At 33.9% G+C, this 27562-nt stretch overlaps 1 protein-coding gene and 1 long non-coding RNA gene across 3 annotated transcripts in view; one reads left to right on the top strand and one right to left on the bottom strand.

Annotated features, from left to right (window-relative positions):
• LOC126760238 (putative mediator of RNA polymerase II transcription subunit 26) overlaps positions 1–27562 on the bottom strand; it is a 74417-nt gene that overhangs the window by 35430 nt on the left and 11425 nt on the right. The window contains exon 1 of one of the 2 annotated variants that reach the window (XM_050475722.1): positions 16310–17641. The exons of the other annotated variant lie outside the window; for it this stretch is intronic. The gene's annotated coding sequence lies outside the window, so the exon portion shown is untranslated. Of the gene's footprint in view, positions 1–16309; positions 17642–27562 lie in introns of those variants that run through there. 2 annotated transcript variants of the gene reach the window in all.
• LOC126760240 (uncharacterized) lies at positions 20871–24378 on the top strand. The gene is made up of 2 exons (XR_007667178.1): positions 20871–22160; positions 22415–24378. It is a non-coding gene; the product is annotated as an uncharacterized LOC126760240 (long non-coding RNA).

The raw sequence follows: 27562 nt of genomic DNA, 5'->3' as shown, positions 1-27562 counted from the left end.
GACATTGACGTGTTTGGCTTCGGTTAGCGGAAAGCGAAACGTCAGCCCGGTAGTGGCACTAGGCAAAAATGTGACAAATGGTGAAATTGTTGTTAGTTGCAATGGTACAGCAAACATCGAAATAAACAAGAGCATGTGCTTTGATTTTATAATGCATTATGAATTGCCTGCGATTGCTATAGGTAATAGTTAGGAAAATTTTGAAATAGCCACATAAAGGCTTTGTTTTTTTTTCTAAAAGAAATGTTATATTAGAAAGAGAAGTTTATGGAATATTTTTGTGTGAGGTCAAAAGATCAATCTGCTTTAGGTTCGGGTATGAAAAAATTATATTTCAGTATGTCTCTTTAATATTTTATTTACAATTATTTTATTTTTATTGTTTTAAATAGAACACAATTGTTTAATAATGCGAAAAACTTAACTATTTCTTATTTAATTTGTATTCGCAATTATGATGTCTATGTAGGTCAATATTACATTTTTAAATTTGTGAAAAAAAGTAAAAAAAAAAACACAAAAATAAATAATAATAAAATGAAAAAAAAATAAAATAATTAAAAATAATAAAAAAAAATAAAAGGAAAAATAATAAAAAAAAATAATAAAAAAATAAAAATAAAAAAATAAAAAAATAATAAAAAAAAAAATAAAAAAAAAAAAAAAAAATAAAAAAAAAATAAAAAAAAAAAAAAAATAAAAATAAAAAAAGTAAAAGATATTGTATGCAACAAAGTCAAAAAATCATTACAAAAAATATATTTCATGAAAATCTTGCAAAGTGACTTTTGTCATGGTAGCTATAGTGGTCCGATATCCACAAAAACTATCCTGTTCAGCGTATAAAAATAACTCCAAAATTGGTTTATGCTGATAGCTAAATCGCATTATTCGTAGGAAAGTGCAGCTTAACGACAAGAAAGCAGTCAAAGATAACAAATATCGATAGCATATTAGCTTTGTACACACTGACATAACGATTATTACATATATACGGAAGTAAGTGTTTCTAATTGTATAACACTAATACATATGTAAGTAAATATTTATAGTATGCGTATAGAACATTAACTTTATATAGTTTGTATATACATATGTATGTTTGTTATATTTATCAGCGCTGCTAGACTGACACTACAACGCTTAGTTTGTAGGGCAAACATGCATACATATGTACATATGTATGTATGTAAACAGATTGCAAATAGCCGCGAAAAAATCACATGAGACTCGTGACTGTTATAAATACACATAATGGCATTTGTACAATACATATGCTCAGTTCGAATGCAAGCCGAACACTCATGTGCGGAACCACGAGACTTTAATATTTTTGCAGTAGCCGTTGCAATTGTTGTTGCGCCGTAATTTGGTTTATTTTTATGCCAAAAAATCTGAAACTGAATCAACTCACAATATATCAATGCTTTGGGTTAATAGCTAATGAAATAAAAGTGAATAGAAATTTGGTTAGTTTGGGCGAAGCACCGAAACTTTAATACACTTCACAAATGTTTTCTTATAGCGTGAAAGGGTATAAAAAGATATTTATCTTGATTTTCATCGGTCGGTTTGTTTGAATAATGACCCATGCAAAATTTTATAGATATACATACAGTGTGCGACAAAACTAAAGCACGGAATCTACCTTGTCGGTATTTAACTGGATAAAATCATAAATTAGGCATTACGTGATGTTTTATTGATTTGTATTATTAGTTCATGTATTCTTCTTTTAAAATTAGTAAAAATTAAACAGATTAACTTATTAAAAAAATATATAAAATACCATATATGAAAAACTCCAAAAATTTGGTGCGACAAAACAAAAGCACGAAATGGTTTTATGATTGAAAAATTTATGTCTTTCAATATTTGGTTGCGTATCCCTTATTTTTCAATACAGTTGCACATCGGCTAGGCATGGACTCAATTAATTTATTTGATGTGTCCCAGGAAATGCTTTTCCATGCTACCTTCACTTGAATGTATAAAACGGCCTTATTTTTACAATTCTCAAGTCTGATTTTTCGATCTACAATTTACCATTGGTTCTCTATGGGATTGAGATCAGGTGATTGTGCGAGTCGCTTCAAAACCTCATTCCTGTTATCAACAAACCACTGCTTTGCACAAATAGCAGTGTGTTTCTGGTCGTTGTCATGTTGATAACTCCATTTTAAAGCCATTTCTTCTGCAACATGTGGCAGCATTAATATTCTGAGAAATATTTTTATGCTTATATTTGTCCATTATACTGTTTATATGATGAATTTATCCTATTGCATTCCCTGGAAAACAACCCCACACTAGTACATTGTCTCCACCATGTTTCACCGCGCTTGTTTTATAACGTTGATTTAGGCGTTGTCCTTTCGGTCTGCCTACCAGCTTCAGCCCATCTCAATCTTTGATATTAAACTTCGATTCGCCAGAAAAAAGTACAGTTTGACATTTGGTAATCGATCAATTTATGTGCATCCTCACAAATTCCAATCACGCCAGTCTGTTCTTTAAATAAATAATACGGCTTTTTTGCAATAACTTGCTACAGGTAGCATGAAAATTCCCCATCGACAGCTCGGCGTTGTATGGATCTCTGTAATATATTTAACCGTAATTGTCTTACAATAGATATTGCCGATATAAAAGGGTAATTTTTTATTGCCCGAATGACTCCCTTATCCTCTCGTTCGGTTGCTCTCCACGGCCGTCTACCTCTATGCGCTGTAACCAAAGAGCTTGATTTGCCAAATCAGCTAAATGTTCGGGAAACATTAGGATGATTTATTCCAAACTTTTTTGCAATAGTCATAACCGATTCTCTTTTCTTAAAATCCTTAACAAATTTTTTTCTAAAATGAACAGAATACTTATTTCGAGCCATTGAAATATCTTTCTCTTTAACATACAACCAACCGTACTGAATGACGAACTGCAACTGAATATGCATTAATATTTTTCTAATTAGGTAATAACTACACATATCCATCATATTTGATCATTAAAAACCGTTTGACAAACAATTAATGTGCAATTAATGTAAATTCTTAGTTATGTGCTTTTGTTTTGTCGCACCAGATTTTTGGAGTTCTTCATATATTTAATTTTATATAATATTTTAGTAAGTTAATTTGTTTAATTTTTACTAATTTTAAAAGAAGGATACATGAACTAATAATACAAATCAATAAAACATCACGTAATGCCTACTTTATGATTTTATTCGGTTAAATACCGACAAGGCAGATTCCGTGCTTTAGTTTTGTCGCACACTGTACATACATATGTATTTTCAAATAAAAAAGTTTTCCATAGAAGACCTTGATTTTGAATGACAGCAATATGCTATGGTGGTCCGATATCAGTGATTCCAACAAATAACCGTTTCCTGAGGATAAAAACAGGTGTGCTGAGATACCGAAGACAGTATATACATATGTATGTATGGGGTTGTCAAAAAAGTCTTGCGGTATTTTCGCTAGTTGGCGCTGAAAGCGCGTAGTTCTAGTTTTATTCGTCGAATCGGGTCATGCCATACCTTTTTGAAAAGCTCATTTCACGCGCTAACACGTGTTTGATTGATTGTCGTTTCTTTTAAGTCGTTCGTGAGTTATAGCGTCGCAAACATGGAGCAAAATAAAGAGAAAATACGGCATATTTTACAGTACTACTACGATAAAGGCAAAAATGCATCTCAAGCCGCCAATAAAATTTGTGCAGTTTATGGACCCGATGCAGTTTCCATTTCCACCGCACAACGATGGTTTCAACGTTTTCGTTCTGGTGTATAGGTGGTCGAAGATGCGCCACGCTCCAGAAGGCCTGTCGTCGAAAATTGCGATAAAATCGCTGAATTGGTCGAAAGAGACCGGCATAGTAGAAAAAAATAAATAAATAAAATTCAATAAAAATACCGCAAGACTTTTTTGACAACCTATTATGTATGTATCACACACAATCCGCATCAAAGCGAGGTTCTTCAACATATCGCTGATTTGCAACCACGCCCCGACGGAAGAGAAGGACGATGTGACCAAAGATGCCTTCTATGAGCGCTTGGAGCGCGCTTATGAGAGCTGCCCCCGCCACGATGTCAAAATCGTGCTTGGCGACTTTAACGCCAGGGTGGGCAAAGAAGGTATATTTGGCACTACGGTCGGTAAATTCAGCCTCCACGACGAAACATCCCCAAATGGGTTGAGGCTGATTGACTTCGCCGGGGCCCGAAATATGGTTATCTGTAGTACTAGATTCCAGCATAAGAAGATTCATCAAGCTACCTGGCTGTCTCCGGATCGAAAAACTACCAACCAGATCGATCATGTTGTGATAGACGGAAGACACGTCTCCAGTGTTTTAGATGTGCGTGCGCTCCGAGGTCCTAACATCGACTCGGACCACTATCTTGTTGCAGCTAAGATTCGCACCCGCCTCTGTGCAGCAAAAAACGCGCGCCACCAAACACAAGGAAGGTTCGACGTCGAGAAGCTGCAATCACAACAGACAGCCGAACGATTTTCTACTCGGCTTGCACTCCTGCTCTCTGAGAGCACTCGTCAACAACTCGGTATAAGGGAACTGTGGGACGGCATTTCAAACTCCTTACGTACAGCTGCAACCGAAACCATTGGTTTTCGGAAAGTGCAAAAGAACAGCTGGTACGACGAGGAGTGCCGTGTCGCAGCGGAGAGAAAACAGGCTGCCTACCTCGCAACGTTACGATCGACCACTACACGTGCGGGATGGGATAGATACCGAGAGTTGAAGAGGGAAGCGAGACGCATTTGTAGACAGAAAAAGAAAGAGGCTGAAATGCGTGAGTACGAAGAGCTTGATAAGCTGGCCGACAGGGGTAATGCTCGAAAATTCTACGAAAAAATGCGGCGGCTTACGGAAGGTTTCAAGACCGGAGCGTATTCCTGTAGAACCCCCAAAGGTGATCTAGTCACTGATGCCCAGAGCATACTTAAATTATGGAGGGAGCACTTCTCCAGCCTGCTGAATGGCAGTGAACGCGCAACACCAGGAGAAGGAGAACCCGATTCCCCAATCGATGACGATGGAGCAGACGTTCCATTACCCGACCATGAAGAAGTTCGAATAGCAATTGCCCGCCTGAAGAACAACAAAGCGGCAGGGGCCGACGGATTGCCGGCCGAGCTATTCAAACACGGCGGCGAAGAACTGATAAGGAGCATGCATCAGCTTCTTTGTAAAATATGGTCGGACGAAAGCATGCCCAACGATTGGAATTTAAGTGTGCTATGCCCAATCCACAAAAAAGGAGACCCCACAATCTGCGCCAACTACCGTGGGATTAGCCTCCTCAACATCGCATATAAGGTTCTATCGAGCGTATTGTGTGAAAGATTAAAGCCCACCGTCAACAAACTGATTGGACCTTATCAGTGTGGCTTTAGACCTGGCAAATCAACAACCGACCAGATATTCATCATGCGCCAAATCTTGGAAAAGACCCGTGAAAGAAGAATCGACACACACCACCTCTTCGTCGATTTCAAAGCTGCTTTCGACAGCACGAAAAGGAGCTGCCTTTATGCCGCGATGTCTGAATTTGGTATCCCCGCAAAACTAATACGGCTGTGTAAACTGACGTTGAGTAACACCAAAAGCTCCGTCAGGATCGGGAAGGACCTCTCCGAGCCGTTCGATACCAAACGAGGTTTCAGACAAGGCGATTCCCTATCGTGCGACTTTTTCAACCTGCTTTTGGAGAAAATAGTTCGAGCCGCAGAACTAAATAGAGAAGGTACCATCTTCTATAAGAGTGTACAGCTGTTGGCGTATGCCGATGATATTGATATCATCGGCCTCAACACCCGCGCCGTTAGTTCTGCTTTCTCCAGGCTGGACAAGGAAGCACAGAAAATGGGTCTGGCAGTGAACGAGGGCAAGACGAAATATCTCCTGTCATCAAACAAACAGTCGTCGCATTCGCGACTTGGCTCTCACGTCACTGTTGACAGTCATAACTTTGAAGTCGTAGATAATTTCGTCTATCTTGGAACCAGCGTAAGCACCACCAACAATGTCAGCCTAGAAATCCAACGCAGGATAACTCTTGCCAACAGGTGCTACTTCGGACTGAGTAGGCAATTGAGAAGCAAAGTCCTCTCTCGACAAACAAAAACCAAACTCTATAAGTCACTCATAATTCCCGTCCTGCTGTATGGTGCAGAGTCTTGGACGATGTCAACAACGGATGAGTCGACGTTGCGAGTTTTCGAGAGAAAAGTTCTGCGAAAGATTTATGGTCCTTTGCGCGTTAGCCACGGCGAATACCGCATTCGATGGAATGATGAGCTGTACGAGATATACGACGACATCGACATAGTTCAACGTATTAAAAGACAGCGGCTACGCTGGCTAGGTCATGTTGTCCGGATGGACGAAAACACTCCAGCTCTGAAAATATTCGACGCAGTACCCGCCGGGGGAAGCAGAGGAAGAGGAAGACCTCCACTCCGTTGGAAGGACCAAGTGGAGAAGGACCTGGCTTCGCTTGGAATATCAAATTGGCGCCACGCAGCGAAAAGAAGAAACGACTGGCGCGCTGTTGTTAACTCGGCTATAATCGCTTAAGCGGTTTCTACGCCAATTAAGAAGAAGAAGATTATGTATGTATGTATGTATATGTAGGTATATTTTGTCTGGGGTCTCCGAAATTCCTTTTGAGTGTTACAAATTTCGTGTTCAGGGTATAATAAGCGAAAGCGTCAACTGTTGGCCAACGATCAGCAGTGGTATGGATGACAGAACACGCTGTGATGAGATGTGGCGATGCGAGTTTTTGTCGTTGCTGTTGTTGGCACATTTTCCTAGCCACATACAAACATATGCATGTATGCCGTTTGCTTGGTGGCGTAAGAATTGTTCGGAAAAACGTGGAAAAGAAACAAATAAGACAAGCCTTAGCAACTGCAAATGCTACATCAGATGTGCATACATACATACATACATACATATGTATGTATGTAAATGTTTCTAATAATAGCCAGCTGTGTTGCAAGCAACAGACGTTGTTGAAATGTAGAAGAAATCAATAATAACTCAATGCAACGACAACAATTAAGTTGGCGTTGTGGGGAGAAACAACAAAAAGACATGAGTGTAAGTAAGTAATCAGCGTCACGTAAGAGACGCTGACAGACAAAGAAAGTGTAGCAGATTTGTATATGGTACACTTATCGTATACGTTCATATATATATACATATGTACCACCAAGCTGACCGAACGACCGCCCAGTGCTGTAGTAGCCGACCGCATGCGGTATACTAAGTTGTATATGGAAGGAGAACACTGCAGCAGGGGGTGCACCTGAAATTTTGGAATTAGATTAGAAATAGTGAAAACTGGCGACCCCTACACTCTTGCCAACAAGAGCGCAACAGCCGTAACAAAAGTTGTGCCAAGCTTATACAACATTTCAGCTTTTATTAAGCATGTTCCACAATTTTTGGCGGCAAAGTCACTATTAATGGAGAGTCATTGACTAGAGTATTAGCGAAGATGCTGAAGAGGTGGTGGGGAAAATCAGTTAGAGGGGAAAAAACAACTAGAAGCGTACTCGATTGTCACTTGTGCTTCTCGAGTTGATTAAAAGCAACTTTTAGGGTTGTCTTGATGCGCTAAGAACGTTTTTTTGTGGAGAACGGAAACTGAAAACTTGAAAAATCGTAAATTGCAACCTGAAATTAGATTATTTATATAATTTTGAACGTTAATTTACATAAATTCACAATAATTGAGGATCACACGTAGTGTGGAATTTTGAAAAATTATTTTCTTGCCTATTTCGATAGTTTATACCTTTAAAAATAACATCTCACAATTTCAAATCGTTATCTCAAACATTTTTTGAGTTACAAGCTTCTAAAATGTAGCCGCTTAGTGTATTCTTAAAATATTTACAATTATAGCAATTAAATTTAAAAAAAATGACACTAGTTGTTTTTTTAATTCCCAAAAATTGTCAGGTCAGGTATGACCCCTTAAGGGGTTACATTGGTTTCACAGTTTCAAAAAATCGAAAATTTTTTTTGTCTAATTAAATTCTATAACATCTCTAGAATATTGTCCTAAATTTTCAAGTTGATCCGACTAATAGTTTCGGAGATACAGCCTTGAGAATTTGTGCGATCGAAGCTAGCTAGGCTAAGTGCGGCGCCTTTAAACGCGTTTTTCTCAAAACTATGTTTTCAAAGTCGGTTGTCAAGATTTCGCGCGAACTACTCAACCGATCTTGATGAAATTTTACATAGGTCTTCGAGATATCATTTACAAGGTCTTGAATGAAGGATTATTTTTTTTTTAATTACAACTATTTAAAAAAAAAAATCGAGAAATTTCCATCGAAATTTGCATTTTTTATAAAAACGTCTGCCAAAAATCCAATTTTCATTTTGTTTCCTTCGTCCAATACCTAGTTTATTGTCTTTACTAAAATATGTATTTTTTATTTTTATTTCAGATGATCTTAAAAGAAGTTCTGCTGACAACGCGGATGCACCTTTTTTCCGAGGGACTGCCGGAAATGGCGTCGTAATGACTGTCATTTTGATTTTTTTTTTGAAAATTTTACATAATGTTTATTAAATATGAGTCTTTTAAATAAAAAAAAATTTCTCTAAAATATTTCATTTTTTATATGTAAAAAAAATATTGAAAAAAGGTCGTTTTTTGCCCGAGGAAACCCATGTAACCCCTTAATATCGGGATAAAGTCAAAATTGTAGTTAATTAATTGAATTGTCATAAGTCTAATTGTCAACGTCAGTTTGACAGTTCGCCAATAAAAAAAGTCAACGTGTTCATGAACTGTCAAAAATGAAAACTGACATTGCGATTAAAAATCCAATTTAAAATAAAACCCCGAGTAACCGGTACGGTATGTTTTTCGATTTTTTTTTTTCATTCGAAACAAGTTCAAGGAAGTTCATGCCAATTTTTATACAAAATTAAAAATAACAAAAGTATTTTAATGCAAATTAAAGCCAACAGAAGGCAGAGGTGCGAGAGGCACAGTATGTAACAATGTTGTCATTAAGTGCAATGCATTCGTCTAATTGCGTCCATATGTATGTTTGTGTATGTATGTATTTGGTTTTTATTTTAACTAATAGAGTTGTTCTTCTATGCTCAGTGCAGCTGTTGCTGGCGTCTTAAAAGAGCGCAGCGTCCGTAAAACAGCAGGCAGCAGCAACGTATTGCCAACAATATAACGGCACACGGGGTTGCTAGGCAAGCATGCATGCATGTATGTATGTATGTATGTGTTTTCTAGTGCTTAGTTTAGATTTTTCATTTAATTAAGGCTATAAATACTGGCAACTTGCTTTTTGGCTTAATAGAAAATGTTTAAACTAATTTTGTCTTACTTAAAAATTTAAGCATTAAGCTTTAATTTTGTGTAAAATGTGCATATGTTAAATAAGATTACGCCAGAAACCAGGAAATAGGTAGGAATAATAATTAGAAAAGACATTAAATATACATTTAAAAACTTATAGAAGTATAGTCAGCTTTATTTTTTTCTTAAAATAATGTATGTATGGTTGTAGTGAGAGGGCAAAATAAAATTATTATTATTACTTTATGGAAAATCTATTGAAATATACATAATATACAGTTTTAGTGTTATTTCATGCCATTTTTATTTGCTTATCTATTCTTTTTAATTTTTTCTTTATTTTAGTTGCATTTCATATATTTATTTTTAATGTCATTTATTTTTTTTGTATTCGTTTTTTTTTTTAATTTTGGTTTATTTGTTTTAGTTTAATTAAAAATTTTTCTTTAATATTAGGTTGTCAAAAAAGTCTTGCGGTATTTTCGCTAGTTGGCGCTGAAAGCGCGTAGTTCTAGTTTTATTCATCGCATCGGGTCATGCTATACCTTTTTGGAAAGCTCATTTCACGCGCTAACACGTGTTTGATTGATTGTCGTTTCTTTTAAGTCGTTCGTGAGTTATAGCGTCGCAAACATGGAGCAAAATAAAGAGAAAATACGGCATATTTTACAGTACTACTACGATAAAGGCAAAAATGCATCTCAAGCCGCCAATAAAATTTGTGCAGTTTATGGACCCGACACAGTTTCCACTTCCACCGCACAACGATGGTTTCAACGTTCTGTTCTGGTGTAGAGGTGGTCGAAGATGCGCCACGCTCCGGAAGGCCTGTCGTCGAAAATTGCGATAAAATCGCTGGTCGAAAGAGACCGGCATAGTAGCAGTCGTAGCATCGGTCAAGAGCTGGGCATGAGTCATCAAAAATTCATTTCAATTTCAATAAAAAAAAATTCAATAAGAATACCGCAACACTTTTTTGACAACCCATTATTATAATTTTTTTAATTTTAATTTAATTGTTTTTTTTTATCTCAACTCCATATTTTTCCTTTTTTAATTTAACATTATCTAATGTATTTCAAACTTTTTAGCATTTACTACTTCTAGTATATTCTAAATTAATAATTATATATTATATATTAAGTTTTTCACGAAGTTTGTAACACCCAGAAGGAATCGTCGGAGACCCTATAAAGTATATATATAAATGATCAGTATGTCGAGCTGAGTCGATTTAGCCATGTCCGTCTGTCTGTCTGTATATATACGAACTAGTCCCTCAGTTTTTAAGATAGCGTTTTGAAATTTTACAAACGGCATTTTCTCTTCAAGAAGCTGCTCATTTGTCGGAACGGCCGATATCGGACCACTATAACATATAGCTGCCATATAAACTGAACGATCGGAATCAAATGCTTGTATGGAAAACTTTCACATTTGACAAGATATATTCACGAAATTTGGTAAATGTTATTTCCTAAGGCAACAATGTAATCTCTAAAAAACTTGTTTAGAACGGATTACTATAGCATATAGCTTCCATACAAACTGAACACATAGTTACTAACAGAAATGCACCTGTGAAGGGTATTTAGCTTCGGTGCAACCGAAGTTAACGTTTTTTCTTGTTTTCATTTATTTTTATCTAATATATTTAAAATTTAATTTACTGTGATAAGACTTGCACGCTTTATACCGATTCAAGGTGAATATACATGTACATTTCCTCAGTTCAGTTCTCATTTACCACCGGTAACTAGTGAGTATTGCAAAATCAACTACTCGCTGAGAGAAAAAAATTCCTGTCAACAAATAAACTGCAAATGTAAATATGTAGAGAAAATAAACAAACGCAATAATAAACCAAAAACCTTCGAACTTGTGAAAAAAGCAAATTCGTGTGGAAATAGATAAGATAAGCGGGTAAATGAAATAGCAACGGTAGAAGCACTTGAAGCTTGTATATAAATATTGTAAGCAAATGGCGACGAAATACAAATAGTTTGTGAGTAACTTTGAATATATTGAATTAATAATATGACACGTAAAAAGTAGAATTGCACAAGTGATCAAGAGCTGTATAACTCTTCCCAGTGGTAAAAGGTGACTTGTATGCTGCTGATTGGGAAATAAGTAGAAATTGAATGTGAGGTCATTTGTTAGAATGCTTTCAATAAACTTTCAAATGATGGGGTGGCGGAAGCATCACTGTAGAAAAGCGAAAAGCATATTGTTATACAACAATACGGCGAAATAGGAAACGAGGAAGCGAATGAATGACAACGACGACAACAACGGAAAGGCATTTCTGCACATAAATATTTTTATTTCGTATATTTTCTACTGTCGCGTCTTAATTCTTCCAAGCTACAATTTTATACATAGATTCATGCATGTAAATACATTTTAACATAGCATTTGTACATACACATACATACACTATGTATATGTACATATGTAGATAGGCATCAGAGCGACATCTTTTTTTCTTTTTGTTGTACTACACGTTGAATTGCAGTCGCCGCCACTGTCGTCATTGACGTTGACGTTTCGGGGCTTCACTGTTCGCCAGCCCACCAAACAATCAGTTTATATTTACTTTTCTTGGTTGACTTTCCTGCGCTGCGCATACGTCTGAATGTAGCTGAATAGCTTTACGTGCATTTGTGTGCTTTTCTGCTAAAGCATTGGTAGAGGAACGCTTGCCGGCAAAAAAAGTTCTAAACGCAATTTTTAAGACTACAACTACAAACATTCGTTGCTACTCGTGCATGCGTATACACATTGGATATTTTTAAAATGCTAATGTATAACAAAAAAGATATATAAATAACTAAATTACAAAAACAATGCGGGCAGTTGTCGCTCACACAAAGCTGCGAAAAAATTCCTCTGTTTTGGGAGCAACTTTGGCTGCTGCTGAAGAGTGTAGGCAGGCCATAGCGATTCGTAGCGGTGGGTGGTGGGTGTGTAGCTATGTACGTTGCTTCCTTAATCAGTTTACTATAAAAGCAAAACCCAAAAAGAATACCGAAATGCCGCACGTCAAGCTAAGCAAACGCACCTCAAAGAAGCTAAGTATGGCAACACAGCAGCGGCAATTTATATACACACACTATTCAATATATCGGAAGATCGAATATATGTAGTATGTATGTACATATATATACAGTAACTGTGGTCATCTAAATATAAGATTCCTATTTCGAAAGAGACTTCATTTAAAGTTTGTAGATTTACGACATAACTTATGCTGGCGATATTTTTTAAGAAACTGATTTCAGTGAATTTTATTTTTAAGATTCAAGATCCTAATAACTGACTCATCAGTATTGACTAATTGGGGCTAAAAATATAACTCCGAATATCTTGTAGGAGCCAGAGCCGATATTAGCAACTAAAATATACTAATATCGGATATATAGAATACAGCAGAAAAAAGGAGAGGCTTCCAATAAATATGGAATAAATATAACTTATGTTGTCGATCTTTTGTTATAAGGTGAAACTGAAAAAAAATGATTCATCTATGGAAATGGAATAAATCTAAACATACATAAAAGCTACGTACATATTTAGTGGAAACGTAAGCTTTAACCGACAGTTCATGGACAGGCTTACTCATAAAGAGTGGTAATAAATAGAATTCAGCCGCTAAAGTCGGCTTTTCAACGAATTTCTGCAGAGGAACAAGATCTGGGAGTCAACGCAGAAATAGAGAGAAGTGAAAAAAGCTTCAAACACAATTTCGATTACTAAATTTCTAACAAATTTTACTAAATATTACAAGAATACAATTTCCATATGGAACACGCTTTAATCTGACATGGCTTTCTACAAGAGCTAACAACTCAGACGACAAATATTGACTTGTAGTTTCGTAGTGTAGTTGTTTGAAATATAAGTAACTTCACATGTTTGTTTTGATGGCGCTCTATAACTTCCCTTCGAAATTGTAGACAATGTTTTAATGCACAGCCGGTGCCATTCAACAACAACAATAGCAGCAAAAATACTTAATATTTAGTAGCAAAAGTGGCGACAACGGCATTCTGGGTGAATTACATCATCCAGAAGTTCAATGTTTCTACATGAAATATATACATACATATGTATGTATGTATGTACTATATGTCACCAGCATTAATACACATGCAAATAAAAAACTAAGCTACCATAAATACATACATATATTTATCTTATTTAAAAAGAATATGCAAAATAGGTAAAAGTAGATACTTATGTAAGCACAAAGCTTAAAAAATCCAACTGTATTTCTAGAAACTTCCCTAAACGCTATGGGAATAACCAATACATTTATTGCATATATGTATGTATGTATGTATGCCATTAAAATGCTATTACTAATCCAATTATTGTTCCAGGCATGCACAAATAATCAACTAGCTTAAAATTGAATTAATAAAACATTATATCTAATAATTACTGCCTTATTATTAATCACTTAAGAGCTGCGGTTAGCAGCACTCGGCAAGAAACAATTCACACCAGAAATAAATCAAAGAAAAATAACGTCAAACAACTGTCATAAATGCAAAACGAACCGAGTCAAATATATACAAATAAACGAACCCGCACGCAGCTACACATCCGTATATGAGATGCATGTATGTACATATGTATGTATTCGTGACACTTCAGCGAATCAAACATCGATGACTGACTGCGGGAAATACTATATGGATCCAGATTTGTATGAAACAGAGGAATTAAAATAAATAAATACCAATGCAAATATATATATGTAGGTATGTATGTACATATGTATATGTGTGCATTTAACAAAAAATGGGTGTAAGGAAAATTGCCAGTCACCAGATTTGTGTGTACTCGTACAATACTTCCGAAGAAAAGAAAGAAGCGACGATAAATTCGAATACAATGCGAATTCAGTTAGATATAACAAGACAAAAGTATCTACATTAAAATTTAATAAAAAAAATTAATTAATAATAATAAAACAAAATGTAAAGTAAAAAACAAAATAATAAAGGAAATTATAGTAAAAAAAAATTAATGACACAAGAATAAAAAAAAATAAAATTTTAAATAATAAAAACAAATAAAAAATAAATTCATGATATTACAAACCATGGATACACATGCTTTGAGTTCATATAAAAAACGCGTTTATTATCGAATTAAACATCGGGAGAGTATCTGAAAAGTGTCAGTACACACGCACACATCATATGAACTTATACTCATGTACTATATGTAGATATGTATGTAAACCGCATTTGCATTAATTTAAATTTCCCTCTTCACATTCTTCCTATAAAAGAGAACCGTGAAGTTAATTGCACAAAATACTAGATCATACATAAATAATGAATCAACTATAGTAAACTGGTATATGATTTAAATGTCAGACAGAATTTTCGGCAATTTTTTAATGTAAATTCATGTGTGTGTGTACACTATCGACTACATTCATTCATATCCCGAAAAATTAAGTGAAAAAATAAAAAGAAATGAAAACATCGTCTTTTTATACTTTTTGCAGCAATTTTATTGAACGCTACTGTACAAATAAAATGTGCGCACGAGTTTCAATGCGAATGCAAATACACAAAAATACGAGTACTACGAGTACTCATGCTTCGACTCGTTATTATAGCAGCGCTATTATATGTTTATTATGATATGTCTCTCATATGTATGTATATATGTATGTATGTACATATGTACGTAGCGTGTTGCTTAGTTCGTGGGGCGGTGCAGTGACGTAGGCGGCAAATGTGATGCACATGAAAATTTAGATAAAGTTACAGTATACATACCTACTTTTACGTATAAAATGCTGTATAGCCATAATGAACGCCTGGGTATGTGATGACACATTTAGCGTACGCGTTGCAGAAAAAATATGTATCTGCATAAACATTTTTTTTACAAATAACCGATCAACTATGACAGAATGAATACGTACATTCTTATACTATAAAATCATGTAAGATTTGTTTGTAGTATGAGACAAGCTGCTTTAAGGGCGGACACACATTACAACGCAAACTATTTCAAACAATATTTTAAAACATTAATTAAAAGAGAAAATATGAAAATTTAAGCATTAAAAATTACTCAAAAAGAATGAGACTACTTCGTTAAATAAAATTTTTTATATGGCAAAAATTCAAAGAAAACATGCAACAATTTTAATTTCGGCTGCAACGACAATAATATCCTTCCCAAGTGAGTTTCTTAAAGCATAAAAGACAACAATAAAATATCTACCTTAATTCTGCTCAGTTATCGGTCCGATCAGTCAGTTTGTATAGCAGCTAAGTGCAATAGAAGTTCGATCTACACAATATGTACGGAGACTGTGGTATTGTCTTAGAGAATATTCTAAGATAATAAGCAGATTTCATGACAAATAAAAAAATTTTCAATACAAAAACTTTATTTTGATCGGTCAGTTTGTGACAGCATTATGCTATAGTAGTCCGATATCGGCGATATTCCGACACATGAACAGATTCTTCGGGAAAAAAAATACATGTGCAAAATTTCAGATCAATATCGCAAAAATTGAGGGACTAGTTAGTGTATATATAAACGGAAGCTTTCTAAATTTCTATTTACATACATACATATGTACATATTTAATGTTCATTGGTAGCTATTACTTTGTATAGAATTTTTGTATAATGCATCCTACACGCATGCTATATTTGTATGTATTTACATACGCGATTATGAAAAAAAATGCTCTCACTATGCATGATTCACTATGCCTTTGTTAAAAATATTATTTAATAAAGCCTTAATATTTTAATATTGTCAAAAAAAGTTGACAGCACGTAAAGCAGACCTGGCCAAATAAAAGCTAAACACCTTTAAGTCATTAATTTTTAAAAACGTTCAAATGCTTAATTTCTAAATATTCTGCATTAAATTACACACACTCACATTAAAATAGTCAAAGTTGATTGCTGTTTCACCGTCTCGTTAAATGCTCAATCGGTTGCTTATGTGTAGTACCGCCTCTTCAGTAAAGTCTCCGCTTCCTCTCTATTTGGCCTACTACACTTTTGCTCCTACTCGCTTTTCAAACAGTCATTTACACACACAAGCACTCCCACTGATTCGACGCTCTGACTGCCGCTGCCTCCACTTTTGATGTGTGTTTCACACAACTTAAAAGCACGCGTGTATTCGGTTTTCGTACACTGCTACTGCTGATGACACTGCTCTCCACAATACGATTGGTGTCGTATGTGTTGTGTTGTGCTCACAAGTAGCGGTTACTCGGTATGCGGTCAATGAGTTTGCAATCGGATAGTTACGAATTCGTATCGCTGATATTCGCTTGCACTTGTCCGTTTCGTTTGTTAAACTGTATATAATTCATGTAAATTGTTGCTATGATTGTCTGAATATATATGTATGTATGTATATTACATTTAGAAATAGTATCTTTTCATATTTAATTTCTGTAGTCAGCCGAAACGTGTGTGTATTTCTAATAAGCAATTTGCAATAGTTTGTAATTAGAGGTGCCTTTGTTTTTGTATCGTTTTATCTGTTTGTTTTTTCCGACAGCGCACAAATAAATGCCAGTCGCTGTAGCTAATTGCTTTAAATATTTTATTGCGGTTTTTATATACACTATATAGGTAAGTTTTTTGTTTTTATTTTGTGGCTGCATGTATTTTTACAACTTTCAAAGCGATTTTCGTTTTCTATTTCGATGTTTGCAAAAATACACATACACGCACACACACCAAGTCACTTTTTGCACTGCAAATTTCTTTTAATTTGTACGCAGACTTGCTGTCTTGCTCGCTTTCACAGCGCCGCTGTCAACTACGGGTAGCGCTGCCAAAGCTTTTTCGCTGCGTTTTGACAAACACCAATGTGGGTGGAAAATTTTCACAGATTTCTTTCGTTTTTTCTGTTCAATTATGCCAAAATACTTAATTAATATTCACAAACTTTTTGCAATTTACTTCCACTGCGGAGGCACAAACAATAATAAGTACATATACAACAACGACAAAATGTTTCACAGGAATATTTATTGCAAATCATACAACTTTAGCAGAGTACTGGATGCCCTTTATAAGCGAAAAATATTAAATTATAATTTGTTGTAGACATTAAACAATGAGAAAAAAACGCGCTACATACACTCGTGTAGTCAGCGAAAATATCATCCGTCTGGTTGAAAGGCACAAAACAAATTACGTTGCGGTCGCGAATTATGCCAGCAACAGCGGCAGCATCGAACGACGGCGCAGATGCCGGAGCCGATGCCAATAAACGTCGACGTCAGCGCTCTTACTGACGTTGACTTCTTGCTGATAGGGTGGGGTGTTATGAGGCGATAGCTACAATAATCACAGTTCGAAAGAGTAATGAGATAGCGGCAAATACAACAAACAAATAAACTACATGCTCACACTCATACAACAGTAGTAAAATAATAACAACAACCACACGAGCAACAGCTTTGTACCAGTCACCGCAAGAACAACAAAGAGGTATAACACGTTACTTGCTGTACGGGTAAACTAATAATATATTAAATTCAAGCATACGAGTATATGAATGTTTGTGTACACACATGCATATATGTAACAGTATGCTAAAAACAAAAATAACAACGGAGCAACCAATTGAAATACCCATACAATACAAGATCGTGTATACAGCAGCGATAGCAACAATGCATTGCATTACGTTGCGGAGAGTGTGTCACCAAAAAATGTGCCATTCCCGGTATGGGCAGCCGAAGCGGCGAACTGAGACAACACAACAACGTTGATAGTAAAATGTACTCAATGCATATCAGCTCTTTAGCGCTCTCTCACTGCAATTTAGACATGTGTATGCACAGTAAAGCGTAATTAAAAGTGAGTGTGAGCTCTCATTTTTATAAAAAATTAAAAAAATATACAAATGCCAACAAAAACAGCCTTAAAAGCATAAAAATTTATTTAATTTGCATTAAGTAAAACCTGAGTCGACTCAATTCGGCTTAGCCGTAGAAAGCATTCGGTAAATTTCGTTTCATATCGCGAAATGCTTTACAAATTTGCTCAAATCATCAAATAAAAAAGTAAACAACAAAGAAATGTAAATGCCTATGTGCGTACGTATATTTAAAACATATGTATATGTACATATGTATGCAGTGACTCTCACAAAATGCTTTTTGAATTTAGAGTGGCCATGTTAATAGAATTCTTACTTAAAAAAATCATTTATGTATATGCGGCAAGCAATATACATACATACATATGTACACATGTATGTGCATACATATATAGCGGAGATTCCGAGTTTAAGCTCTTAAGCTTCCATTTGAATGGCTTTCAAATCAAAGCCAGCTTAGAAAGGGCCAATATCTAGACATTTCCACAGTTTATTTTCAATAAAAAATATGGAAAAATTTTTGGATGTTTTTTCAATAATTTTTTTAATGCATCATTTGCAAACCCTATGCATAGATGCCATTTCTGATGATAAATATATATAAAAAATTAATATTTCTTATAAATACTTGGCACCTCTCCTTTCTGTTTGCTTAATTTGACCTCTTGTGTACACAAATGCGCACTCGCTCTCCTTGTACAACAATAACGAAAGAAAAACAATATACAATACAAAAATGTTATCGGCCACTGAATTTGCCTCTATTCATACTCATATTGCCTCGTCTAGGGTTTTTTCTTTGCCTTTTGGCTATCGCTGTCATACTCATTGCCCGCAAAAGTCTGGTCAGTTATTTGTTGTCTCGTGTATAATAAGTATGTATGTGTTCGTGTGGTTGATATTTAATTTAATAAGTATTAGTTTGTTCTGCTGGTGTTAAGTCAGCTACTCAAAATGATGAAGTGTAAATTAATTGAATATGTATGTATGAGTGCATTTAAATGAGCAGAAAATGGTTGGTTAGTGGACTGGGGAATAACGACCAAATTCACTTAAGTACAAATACAACCATCTGATATATACATACATACATATGTATGTACTTAGCAAAAAAGTGTATAGAAGAAATATGTAAATTGTTGTGGTATCTAAGTGCGTGTATGTATATATATGCAAATATACGATCTCTTTTGTTGTTGCTCAAGCTGGTTGACAATTTAGAATTTTAAAGAATGATCCTATGTAAATACATATATACACATACCTAAAAGTAGATATTTATATACATATACATACATATACATATGTATAAATATGTATGTATGTATAAAGTGGCAATGACTGTAGCCATCAGAGTGACAGCAGGCGTGTTTAACAGGCGCGTGCTCAATGGTCGGCTGAGATATTTGCAACAACAAATGACTGCTGTGACTTTTGAAAGCAAAACAACAAAAAACAATAATTGGGCATTTATAGAATCGAACGCGCAGCGCATATAAAACGAAGAAAATTAAAAACAGTAGCAAAATGTTAAACTATTCGGCGAAACCGTGGTGAATGTACTTGAAAACGTTGATTTAGGTGACATAAAATCAACGAACCGTTAGATTTTTGATCCACAGTATCGAAAAAGCCTTGGGAATTTTGTACAAGTGTATACTTACATACACCATATACTTATAAAATAAGCAATTCATAAGTGCTTCTCATTGAGAGGAGTAAGAAAAAGTTTCTAAACTATACAATTTCTTGTCATTCCGACCACACGCTCTTCATTAGCTTCTAGAACATTGTTGGCTGTTCACCTGCAGCGAAAATGCACATGTGCTTCGTTTTTATAGAATAGTGCCTGATCGCCCACCTCGACGGAGCAACAGAAGCACGAAAACGTGTGCGCTCTTTAGTTTAACTGCTAAACTTGATTATTTAATTTAAATAAATCATAATTTTTTTGGAGAAGCAAAGTTTCCGTATGACCACTCACAAGTTAATTAACGCCGTCACGCCCCACAAACTAACTGATTTTAACCAAAAGAAAATAATACATACGGATGTGTTTATGTACTGTGCCATATGGTTGGCAAAATGTACATACATACATATGTACATATGTAGCTGTAGCAAAAGTATTTTATTAGAAGAATGTATGTATCTTAATATATACAAACGCAGATAAATATACATACATATGTATATGGTTATACATACATAGTTGTAGATATGTACATGTGTCTAGATTTTTGACTGATGAAAATTTGTTTGTTTGTTACGTTAGAAAAAATGTGCTTTTTGTTTATATAACAATTCGCACGGCTGAGAAGCGGAAGAGTACGAATAAAAATGACATGTACTTGTGCAATAAAGAGCACTAATGTTTAATGACACAAAGTAGAAGAGCAAGAAGTGAGTTGCAAAATGCAAAAAAGATAACAAATACCTTTGTATGTACCTACGTACAAATGTCAGTATGATTAGATTAATTTAAAAAATTATCAAAAATTTATAAAATGAAATGAAATGTAGTACAAATTTTAATTTGGAGAACACAATTTATAATAACAAATGTTTTATAAGTTTAAGTTGGCAACCCAGATACTACTATCTCTTTAACTGATTACTAGACACGCTTTTGCAATTGAAACGATTTCCTTGTACGTACATACATATGTATATACTATGAATAAACACATGTGTAAGTACAATTTTTTTCACTGAGTGCTGTCAATAACAGAAGCAGAGCTACCGTTTTATTTGTTCTTTTAACAATTTTAAGTGGACAACCCTAATACCGTGGATTATAAAATTGTCATACTTTTTCATATAAAAACAGTATTTATAAAAAAAAGTAACTGAAATCTTAAAAAAATGATATGGTTTAAAAACTACAGTAATAAAAAAATATATAGACTTATTTACAAGTAGCAATAGTAAAAAAATAAATAAAATTGAACACCCTTTCTCACCAACACTCAAATAACGAAAAATTAAGTGCGTGTATGTTTGCTTTGCATGCGCTCAATACTTCAGTGCTCTTACACACACAACGCCTCTCTTCTTTTGGAATGTCTTTCTAACAACATCACAGTTGTCTCGTTTTTGCGTACTTTTGTTTACGCCAAAGCCTGTTCCGGCCGGTTTTTGTTGACATATTTTTAACAAAAGTCAAAATACAAACAAACAAACAACGCGATACTGTTAGTACGCGAGTATTTATATACAGCAGAGCGCGAGAGAGTAACAACAAGCAACACTTGAGAAGAGCAATAATAACACAACGAAATTGTGTACCGCTGTTATATACTAAACTGTTGTTGTGTGGTTTTGCTTGGTCTGGTGATTTGTTTATTTTCACACTTTTTCACCTATCTGCTTTGTTGTGCTTTCGTTAGTGCTGCTTCTTGAATTTTTAAATATACTATAAGTGTATTGTATTGTACTGACACACATGCGAGGCATATACATACATACATATGTACATAGTTTTTTGTTATTTTTATTTAAATGCTGTTTAAAAAATGCCTGCGAGTGAGCGAGTGAATGGATGAGCGAACGCGGTTGAGAATGCAATCGTGGCCTTTTAGGGCAACGCGTTGGTATCGTGTTTTTTGTTTTTGTTTTGTTTAATTTACACTTTTTTCATTACCGAACGGGCGATTCCATTAGAATACCTGAAGAAATTGCGGTGTCGTAAGCAAAACGGATATAGTGTGCTGGCTTAGGTGTGGAGATAAGAATATTTATTGGACATTTTTATTGCGTATTTAAATAATTCTTTGCATTAAATGTGCATTTCCGCATTTAAAGAGCAAAGAAAGTGAACAAATCAAGTATGAAATGGGGAGGAAGAAGGGTTACAGTTCAGCATGTTTAGTAGACGACAAAGGTGATCTGAGAATTGTTGTTGTGAAATCTATTGAACACAAGCAAAGGAGAAGCCATTCTAAAATATACAGAAATAAATTCCCGCACTCCTTGGCAGAAGCATATGCACATACATATGTATGTATGTATAAGCATACCTTTGTCTAAATAGTTTTGTTAGCTGTCAAAGCAGCTATAGCAAGCCAACGAATGCTTCGCACGCAACAACAAAGAACACAAAAAAAAATAATAATCTTGTTGCTCTTGTTTTTACAGTTGTTCCCCATTATACATAAAATAACAAAAAGTCAGAATGTAGGAACCAGCTATGGACATACACGAGTACACAATTGACGAATACGAATATTTCGCGAGGAAAAAGTTCGAAACACAACAAAAAATATGTAGGACAAATGCGATGAGAAAACTAAATAAACCAGACAGACGCCAAAAAACGACAAAACAAGTTGTAAAACAAGAGAGTGAAGAAGAGTACGCCGCAGAATTCGGTAAAAAAAGGCAAATGCGAGAGCGTGTGCGCGTAGAACAGTTTGAGAGAAGCGAAAGCTTTATAAAAGGTGTAAAAAACGTCAAGAACAAAAATAAACATACACAAAAAATGTAAGCGAAATCGCATTATATACAAATTTATAAAAAAGAGAGCGCAATCTAACAAAATGAGAACCACGTTGTAAACACTTAAGAGAGAGCGCACACACTGCATATATGTACACATTTATAAAAACAGAGCGCATCGCAGCCTATATGACATTAAGAGAGAACTCATCGCTGCATATATAAATATCTAAAGAGAGCTCGTATACTGCATACCGATATACATATGTATGTAAGAAGAGGGATACATTAACTAGCTAGGTGACACAAAAACTAGCTTTTTATTGGACAAACATTACTGTCAACAAAAGTGGATGCGACGTTGCGGGGTGGTAAGATTTTGAAAACGTGACATCAACAAACAAGCATTGAGCGAGCTAGCTGAAGTTTGTTTTCTTTCTTTGTTGTGTTTGCTGCGCTTGAAATGGATGAACAGGTGTAGTAGTGCTTATAGTGGCTGATTCAAAGAAAAAACAAAAAAAATTCAAAAAAGAAATTAAAAATAAAAAAAACGTATTAAAATTGCTAATAGAACTGTTATGGTAGGAGTGTTAAAAAAATAATGCGCAATCAATTTTTTTCATGTATATATGAGCCTTATTAATGAAGACACTAAATAAAAAAAAAACTCACAAACGTTACTTAACAGTCTGCTAAGGTAGTGCGCTTATACTGCCACTAATTTATCTGCAAAAACTTTGTTAAATTGTAGGTTTTTTAATGAAAAAAATGTGAAGCATATTATTATTATTAAATTTTAAATAGCAAAATGTGATTAAAGGGGTATTCTGGTTTAGAAGACCGAATTTTAGGTATTTTTTTGACGCGATAAAAAAAATCAAAAATTATTTTGATTATCCATTTTTTTACATGCTTTTTATTGATATTTTAAGAATACAAAACATAAATAATATAAGAAAAAAAATTTAATTTAAAAAAACTGCATGTCGGCGAAGTAGAGACTGATGAAACAATGGTTTGTCCTGGTGTGCAGTATATATGTAAGTATGTAAATCCTTTCCGTGACCTAAAATGAAAATTTATGCAAAATCCGTGAAGAGTAAAATTGTAGTTATCGCACTACGAAACGTTTTTGAAAAGAATTTTTTTTTTTTACAAAATGGTGGAGGTTTGGAAAAAAAGTTTCGTATTTTCCATTTTTTTGGTGGTTCGGAATTTTTTAATAATAAAAAAAAAAAAATCTTTCGAAAGCTCTTCGTAGTGCGATACTATAATATATAAGAAAGCTCTGTGTAAAATTTCATGTGAATCGGTTAAGTAGAACTTGAGATATCATGCACACCGTTTCTAGAAAAGTAGTTATGAGAAAAACGAGTTTAAAGTTTGAGAACTAGTCGCGAGCAGTCGGAGTTGGAGTCACAAAATGAGCTGTAACTCGGAAAATAATTTGAATTTCGAAAATGGACATTTTCTTGAAGGGTTATACTATAAAAATATGCAAAAATAAAATCGATTTTTTCGTAATTCTAAACCAGAATACCCCCTTAAGTAAGCCTGTTTAAATTATATATGTATGTATGTACATACATATATGCACCATCTGAACCATATGTATGTATGTATATTCGTTGTCTTGGACAATAAAATAAGCTGAATTTCATGAAGATATCTTGTAAAATGAAAAGGTTTTTACACAAGGAATTTATTTTTAGCGATCATTTGTATGATAGCTATACAATATAGTGGTCAAATATGGGCGGTTCCGACATATGTATGTATGTACAGCTATTTCGGAGCAAAAGACAGACATATGCAAAATTTCAAATCATTATTACAAAAACTTAGAGACTAGTTTGCGTATATACGCCGGCATTTCCTGCTGCGTGTTACAGACTTCGTAGGCAACTCAATTCACCCTATCCAGGGTACAAATACTATTGAATACTTCATCTTTATATCCACGTGACTGCACTGCTACATACAATGTTCTGCATCGTTAATGCATTTCATTTACACATAAAGTTTAGTTTATAAGCTGCTTTTATTTGCTTTAAACGCATGTTGATAAAATTAAATATAATTTTCTCATTACTTACTAACGCATTTTATAATATTTCTAACAAAGTAGTGTTAACCACTTGTGTCTACGGTGGCTACGCTCGCCACCCTTGTGAAATCACAATAAATTACGTAGAATTAGCGCCGGTGTCTTCACTTTTATTTGCATAATTTATTTGTTGTGTGTGAGCTTTTTTTGTTGCCAACTTTTTGATTGCTTGCTAAATAGATAAGATTGCTCGTAGCCAATTAGATATGCATATTTTCAGAAATTTCAGTTGCGATTTATGTATATCAAATGAGGAAAAATACACTAGAGACAAAAATACAGCTATGGTCAAAATAATAGCAACAAAAGGTTTGTTCGTATTTGGCGGAAGAATAAATATAGTAAAACATAAAGATATATGTACATATGTATATGTATGTACATACTTATGTATACATATATCGTTGATTTCATCAAAATTCAATTATTGTTGCATTAAATGTAGGAAAATGTTAAAAAATATTAAAAAAAAAAAATTATTGTATAAATTAAAAATTTTATTAGATAAATTTGTTTATAGATATTATCAAAATCATAATTTAACATGTCTGTGTTCGCAACTGCAATTCTTTAATTTGATTTCATTGTAAAAAAATGTACAAAATATAACTGGATCACAAATAATTTATTTATATTTTTATAAATAATATTAATAATATATAAAAATATTATTTATATTTATTTGACAAAAAAATTATTGAAGACTAAAAATTGTATTAATTTTTTTTTGTAATACATATGTAGGTTTTTATAATTAATTTTTTATTTACATTTTTGTTATTATATTTTTTTTATAAAAAGTATATTTCTTTTGTACAAATTTTGTTATAGCAAAAAATAACTTATTTCCTTTTATTTTTTTTTAATATAACTCGTTGAATTAATTTAATTTTTTAACAAAAATTAAAAAAAAATTGTTTATAGAATTATTAGTTTGTTATTATTATTTCTTAACTAATATATTAAATTATATTATTTTATATATTATTAATTATATAAAAATAATTTTTTTTTGATCTCCTCGTTAATTATTTTTGGCTTGACTTTCAAAAGATTACAATTTTCTGAAAATAAATGCTATTATTTTAACCAAAGCTGTAGGTAACAACTAGTATGTTAAAGTATTTAATTATTTTTTGTTGTGAAACAAATCAGACTAGTTATAAAAATTAATAACTCACTACTCCAAAGTAAATGATAATCAAAATAATAATAGAAATTTGTGGTGTGTCTATATCATATAAGTCATAGTTAAAAATGTATCGATACATTTAAAAAAATCGTACATATTGTTACGAAAGTACGAAATAAAGAAAGTATAATTTTATTTGATTAATTTGTTTAATATTAATTTTTATATTAAACCTTAATGGCAAAAATTTCTCGAAATATTAAAAAATATTCAAATGAGAAGGAATTGAAACAAGTTGAGCCACAAACGGCGTGATATAATTACTACAAACTTGAAGATTATATAAAGAAGGCTATGTGAGACCTTCAATAACTCATTGACCCATATCATACCAATAAAATGATCGACAAACATGCACTAACTAGTGGCGCGTGAGTAAGTATTTGAAAGGAAAATGCAAAAGTAAACGAACTATACCGATTACTTATACCAACTATTGCAGCAATAACCTTCGGTTTGTTTGTCTTTAGTTCGACTAAAAAACAAAAAAAAAAATATATACATATACATATATATACTAAAATGCTAAAAACCCAAATACAAGATTATAGCTACACGTATGTACAAACGCATGTATCCTCCAAAAACAATTACACACGCCGCGATAGACGCTAATCTCCAACGCCAACGCAGATTAGAAAAGTTGACAGCAAAAATACAAAAAGTGAAGAAAGACAACAAGAAAAGAAAAAACGGAAGCAACGCTATTTAGCACACTACCACTAACAGAATCACACCGAAACTGTTGTTGCTACCAACAAAACTACTCAAGTAAACTACACGTGAGCACATTTTGATATATGAAGCGTTCAAATAAATTTAGGCAACTAGTGCGGCAGGAGCGTGCGTCATTTTAAACAAATAAAGCATTGAAGTCAAAATTCGTGATAAAATAATATCAAGAAAATGGCGTCAAAAATGTGTGGAAATAACAAATTATACAAATATTTAACATGTGACCAATAAAAAAACTAAAACAATAAAAAAAACGAAAAAAGTAAGTGGAAAAAGAAGGCGTACGGACCACAAGCGCAACAGGCCAAAAAGTTGGTAAAAGCCAAAACCGAGCAGCGAAAAATAGCGGTGCATACACGGTATAGTATTGAACCGAGCACTGACATCAATTGTATATACATATATGTATACGTATGTACATACGTGTATGTAAGTACTCAAGTACGTATGATATAAAAGAAAACGATATTTAGTGCTTAGTAGCCACCAGTGCGTATGAGTAACATACATATACAATGTTCGTTTTTTATACCCTGAATTGCGTATAGTAAGTTTGCCATGAAGTTTCTAACATCTAGATGTAAACGTCGGGAATCCTATAAGATTTTTATACAAACGATCAGCGCCAAGAGTCGAGTCAATTTAGCTGTGTCCTTTTGTCTGTATGTCCGTTTATATATGCATATGTGAACTAGTCCCTCAGTTTTTGGTATATCGAACTCAAATTTTGCACACGTACTTTTCTCCCCAAGAAGCTGCTCATTTGTTGGTACAGCCGATATCGGATCACTACAGGATGTAGCTACCTTACAAA

The sequence above is a fragment of the Bactrocera neohumeralis genome, chromosome 5 (assembly GCF_024586455.1).
Source record: "Bactrocera neohumeralis isolate Rockhampton chromosome 5, APGP_CSIRO_Bneo_wtdbg2-racon-allhic-juicebox.fasta_v2, whole genome shotgun sequence".
NCBI classification, from domain to species: domain Eukaryota; kingdom Metazoa; phylum Arthropoda; class Insecta; order Diptera; family Tephritidae; genus Bactrocera; species Bactrocera neohumeralis.
The sequence above is the reverse complement of the archived record's forward strand: the minus strand, read 5'-3'. Positions and strand labels throughout refer to the sequence as shown.